The sequence below is a fragment of the Protopterus annectens genome, chromosome 4.part0, assembly GCF_019279795.1.
Source record: "Protopterus annectens isolate FY-2018-M chromosome 4.part0, PAN1.0, whole genome shotgun sequence".
NCBI classification, from domain to species: domain Eukaryota; kingdom Metazoa; phylum Chordata; order Ceratodontiformes; family Protopteridae; genus Protopterus; species Protopterus annectens.
This window is the reverse complement of record NC_056733.1, coordinates 261,445,431-261,451,759: the sequence shown is the minus strand read 5'-3', so window position 1 is coordinate 261,451,759 and position 6,329 is coordinate 261,445,431.

The following is a 6,329-nucleotide window of genomic DNA, read 5'->3' as shown; positions in this document are numbered from 1 at the left end:
GGACATGGGGTTTCAAATTTTAGGAAAGTAGTGGTGGTAGTAAGATAAGATAGAAATTCCAACAGGGACTCTTTAGGTCCTTGCCACACCATAAATATGTCATCCACAAAACATCCATAATACTGGATGCTATCTTTCCACTTGCTATCATCATTCAGAACATAAATTGCTTTCCAATGGGCTAGCACTAGATATGAATAACTATTCGCGTAGGAGGTGCCCATGGCTACCCCTCACTTTTGCCTGTTCATAGGTTCATAGGTAGGTACTAGGCTATTGGCCTGAGGGCCTATGTAAGCCTAGCCAACAAGGTTCCCTGGCTTATGCCACCCAAGAAAGTTATTTTCCTGTGCCACTGTCAAGCAGAGACACAGAAGTGATCCCCGGGGTGTATTTCCTATTTCCCATCCACTCATCAAGATTTTTCTTGAAGAGTGCTAATGAAGAACTTTGCTTGACATAGATGGGTAGCCTGTTCCAGAGTATGGGAAGTCTCTGGGACAGGAATCTATCCCTCCAGCATGTCCTGTGTATTGTGGTGACAAGGTTTAGGTCCCTAGACCATGTAGCTCAGAGGGATTGGGATTTCTTTAGGTGTAGCATGTTCAACAGCTCTGGGTTTGACATAGCTTTATATGTTAGGCAGAGATCACCTCGGAGTAGGCGATATGCTATGGAAAAAAGCTGGAGCTTTTTGAGACGGTCAGTGTAGGGCATCTGTTTGAGGCCAGTAATCCTCTTTGTGAAGTACTTCTGTGGCCTTTCCAGTTGCTGCAGATGTCTTGTGAAGTACATTCCAAAAGGGCCATTGTACTCTATAATGGGTCTAATGAGTGTCTAGTAGAGGGGAACAATGACCTCTTTTTTCCTGGATGAGAACCCTTTTATGATGAGGTGTGCCACCTAGAATTACTTCCTGACTACTGTAGTGATGTGACTATCAAAGGACAAACTACTGTCTACCTGAGTCCCAAGGTCTCTTATCACACATTAGGTGTTAAGTAGACTGCTGTCTATGTAGTAGTTCATGGGTACAGAGTTTTTACCAAAGGGGATGACAATGCACTTTTTGGCACTGAGTTTGAGGCCATGCCTCTGACACCAAGCATCAGTCTCAGCGAGGCCCTTCTGTAGGATTTTCACATCATTTGGGGACTCGACTAAGGTTCCTAGTTTGCAGTCATCTATGAACTTCATTAGCCAGAGGCCTTCTGTGTTAACCTGTACTTCATAGAAGTAGATACCAAACAGGAGAGGTCCCAAGTCTGAACCCTGTGGTACTCCACTTGTCACTGGTTTGAAGTCAGATTTGGAGTCTACATCTTTTACAGTGTGGGTTCTGTCAGTGAGCCAGTTGGCAACCCATCTTATGATGTAGGGATTTATGCCTAGTTTAGTGAGTTTAGCTATAATTCCAGAATGGGGGATGGTGTCCAAAGCCTTGGCGAAGTCAAGATAGGCTGTGTGAACAACCTTACCCTCATCTACGGCTTTGGTGACTGCCTCAAAGAAGTCAATCAGGTTCAGGAGGCAAGATCTGCCTTTCACAAACCCAAACTGAGTGGGATCCAGAGTTAGTGGGTTACCAATGCCTTTGTTTATGAGTTCCATGATGATACATTCCATGGCCTTGCAGACCAGGCTTGTTAGGCTAATAGGGCGATAGTTCCCAGGATCAGTGGTGGCTCCCCCTTTGTGGAGTGGGATAACTGTTGCTGTACATCATTTAGTGGGCACAAAGCCTGATGTGAGGCTATGATTGAACATGGTGCTTAGGTAGGGAGCCAGTTCATTCTGAAGTTCGTGTAAAATGAAACCTGGGATATTGTCCGGTCCCATGGATGCTGTGTTTTTGGCTTTAGAGAGTGCAGCTTTTACCTGCGTAGTTCTGATTACAGGGACTCTGCATTCTTCCTGTATAGATATGGGCCCTTTAGGATTTGGGGGTAAAGTTAGCAATAAACCTATCTGCCAGGATGTTGGTAATATCAGTTGGTTCTGTAATTTTCATGCCGTTGTGCTGTAACTCAGAGCAGATCTGGGTGTTGCCATTGAGATTTTTGACATAGCTATAGAATGCTTTGTGGTTGTCCTTAGAATCAGTGACAATTTTGGTTTCATAGCTAGCTTTGGAGGATCTTATAAGGGATCTCAACTTCTTACTGAGGCTGACCAGGGAGCTCCTCCACTCATAGGATTTTACTCTCTTTTGCAACAATTTCTTCCTTCTGTTGTACAGTTTGTTTATGGCAGGGTACCACCAGATTGGCTTCCTTTTTTTGGAGAATAGCATCTTGGTTCTGTTTGGGATAGCACGATCCATGCACTCATGTAAGTGCTTATAGAGTGCATTTGTGTAGGCTTCAGCAGTCGTAACTGTATTGTTCATCTGCATGGGTGTCATGAAGTTGACCACTTCTGTCTTAAGAAGCATGAAGTTGGCTTTGGAGAATTTTTTTACCATAGTTTCCTTAATGGGGGGTGGGGCCGGGATGTGGATATCATAGGTGATTAGCTTATGGTCTGATCGGACCAACAAGGAGTTGACTTCAGGTGTGGAACACCGTCACTCATGTTGGTAATGACTAGGTCTAGGATATTGTTGCCCCTGGTGAAAGTGTGGATGTGGATAAGTTGATCCAGGGCATTGGAGTTTATGAATTTCAGAAAGCGTTGTGTGAAGGAGTTGGTACACGAGTAGTTTTCCCAGTTAATGGTGGGGTAGTTGAAATCGCCCTTTATTAGGATGTTTGGTTGAACCCTAATATTTTCCAGTACATCAAAAAAAGAGGAGTGGGAATCTTGGGGCATGGTGGGGGATCTGTAGCAAGCTACGATTTGGATTGCAGTTTTGCCCAGAGTTAGTTGCACTTGGATAACCTCGGATGCATTATGCTGAGCAACTAGCCTGGAGGTGTGGATATCCTTAATGAATATGGACACACCTCTGCCTTTGGTGTTCTGGTCCACGTTACATGGACGAAAAGTATGGTATGAGTTATAGCCTGATAGTGCAGAGGTGCTCTCGGGAGCCTTGAACCAGGTCTCAGTCACTGCACAGATATCGATGTTCTCCATTTTAAGGAGTGCCTTGAGTGAGTCCATTTTGAGATTTAGACTTCTAGCATTGAGTAGCATTACCCTCAGTTTTTGCTTGCCTGTTCCTGTTACGGTGGTGAATTTGTCATTTGAACCTTGCTTAAAAAAGGCACTATAGGGGCGGCAAGAGCCTTAGCCAGTATCCGGACTTGTAAGCTTCTGAGCCCCCCAAGCCTTTCTGTGTTAAAGGGAAGACTTCTAGCCTATCAGTGCGAGTGGTAAGCACTAGGTAGCCTATCTACCACAAGAGTGGATTCTGGCCCAGAAATTATAGTTTATTGGCCCTTTGGGCAGTTTTTCCATCTCTTTCAACCTTCTGGTTTAAAAGCCCACATTTGTGCTTGGTTCCTACCTTTCCTGTAACTAGTCTAGTCCAGATACAGATTTGCTGTATCCAGGACTGATTGTAAGCTTCTGAGCACCCCAAGCCTTTTTGTGTTGGAGGGAAGCCTTCTAGTTTATCAGTGGAAGTGGTAAGCACTAGGTAGCTTATCTATCACAAGATCCAGGTACAGATTCTTAGTTTTAGCACTTGAATTTGCTTATTTGTGCTCAGCACTTGTTCAGAACATGTTGTTAGCAGTAAATAAGCTACAAATTACTACAGCACTCAACCTTCCTCTTTACCTAGAAGAAAACAGTTTTTGTACTTACTTTCCTCACTTGCTTAGAGAAAAACAGGTCTTATACTCACTTTCCTCACTTGTCTAGAGGAAAGTAGTTCTTTATCCAGGCATGTCCAAGGGTCAGCTCTCAGTGTTCTCTCCTGTCTATCTGATGAATCTGGGCATCTTGGGGCAATGTAACAATTGCCTCGTGTACACAGACAACCCTCTCGTCCTACCATCTAACACCACAACCTGTGAGAGATATATTTATCTAGCCAAACTGGAGGTAAACCTCTTTGTAACCAAGACTGAACTTGACAGTCAAGAGGAGAAGGTCAACACTTGCACCACACCATACTCATCACATAGTCCCACTAAACCTGCACCACCAAAATCCACACATAGAAACACAAAAACATTCACAGAGGCTCTCAGTACTAATCTGCTCAAGCAACAGAGCCCTCCAAAGCAGAAACACAAGCAACCTCCACCCCCCAACACAACCCAAATGACACATAGCCCACAGACTCAGTGTGCAAATAAACCACAGCCCATAAGGCAAACCAACGTCCCCAACACACTAGTCATAGGTGACTCTATAGTCAGGCACACTGATGTCCCACTCACCAGGCTAAACAAGGAGAAGGTTACTGTCAGCTGCCTGTCAGGTGCCAGGATCTGCCACATAACCCACACACTCAGGTCACTCCACAACAAGTACAAATATGACTCTGTCATTGTCCATATTGGTGTGAATGACCTGAGACACACCTCCCTGGACTACATGAAAAGAGACATGGAAGAGCTCTCCAGTCTTGTAGCCCATGCAGGTATGACTCTAGCCCTGAGTAGCATCCTGCCATCGCCCAGAAGGATACCGCAGTACAAGGACAAAAATGATTGACTTCAACAATTGGCTAAGCTTCTGGTGTCATTCTAATGGGATCCAGTATCTGTCTGCCTGGGATGACATGGTCGACAGACCACAATGGTTTGCCAGAGATGGCCACCACCTGTCACCCCTGGGATTCCGGATACCGGCTAAGGGTCTTGCCGCCCCTATAGTGCCTTTTTTAGGCAAGGTTCAAATGACAAATTCACCACCTTAACAGGAACAGGCAAGCAAAAACTGAGGGTAATGCTATTCAATGTTAGAAGTCTAAATCTCAAAATACACTCACTTGAGGCACTCCTTAAAATAGAGAACATCGATATCTGTGCAGTGACTGATAACTGGTTCAAGGCTCTAGAGAGCACCCCCGCATTACCAGGCTATAACTCATACCACACTTTTCGGCCATATAACCTGGACCAGAACACCAAAGACAGAGGTGTGTCCATATTCATTAAGGATATCCACACCTCCAGGCTAGTTGCGCAGCATAATGCATCTGAGGTTATCCAAGTGCAACTAACTCTGGGAAAAAACTGCAATCCAAATTGTAGCTTCCTACAGCTCCCCCACCATGCCCCAGGATTCCCACTCCTCTTTTCCTGATATACTGGAAAATATTAGGGTTCAACCAAACACCCTAATAATGGGTGATTTCAACTACCCCACCATTAACTCGGAAAACTACTCATGTACCAACTCCTTCACTCAACACTTTTTGGAATTCATAAATTCCATTGCCCTGGATCAACTTATCCACATCCCCACCAGGGGCAATAATATCCTAGACCTAGTCATTACCAATATGAGTGACCGGTCTTCCACATCTGAAGTCATCTCCTCATTGGTCAGATCCGATCATAAGCTAATCACCCTAGATATCCGCATCCCGCCTCCACCCACCATTAAGGAAACCATGGTAAAACATTTCTCCAAAGTCAATTTCATGCTTCTTAAGACAGAAGTGGCAAACTTCATGACACCCATGCAGATGGACAATATAGTTACAACTGCTGAATCCTACACAAATGTACTCTATAAGCACCTACACGAGTGCATGGATCATGCAATCCCAAACAGAACCAAGACACTATCCTCAAAAAAGGAAGCCAATCTGGTGGTCCCCTGCCATAAACAAACTCTACAACAGAAGGAAGAAACTGTTGCAAAAGAGAGTAAAATCCCATGAGTGGAAGAGCTCCCTGGTCATGCCTCAGTAAGAAGCTGAGATCCCTTATAAGATCCTCCAAAGCTAGCTACGAAAACAAAATTGCCACTGATTGTAAGGGCAACTACAAAGCATTCTATAGCTATGTCAAGAGTCTCAATGGCAACACCCAGATGTGGTCTGAGTTACAGCACAATGGCACAAAAATTACAGAACCAACTGATATTGCCAACATCCACCTATACAGGAAGAATGCAGAGTCCCTGTAATCACATCTATGCAGATAAAAGATGCACTCTCTAAAACCAAAAACACAGCATTCATTGGACCGGACAACATCCCAGGCGGTATTTTACATGAACTTCAGAATGAACTGGCTCCCCAAATAAGCACCGTGTTCAATCATAGTCTCACGTCAGGCTTTTTGCCCACTGAATGGCACACAGCAACAGTTATCCCACTCCACAAAGGGGGAGCCACCACTGATCTTGGGAACTATCACACTATTAGCCTGATGAGCATGGTCTGCAAGGCCATGGAACGTATCATCATGGAACTCATA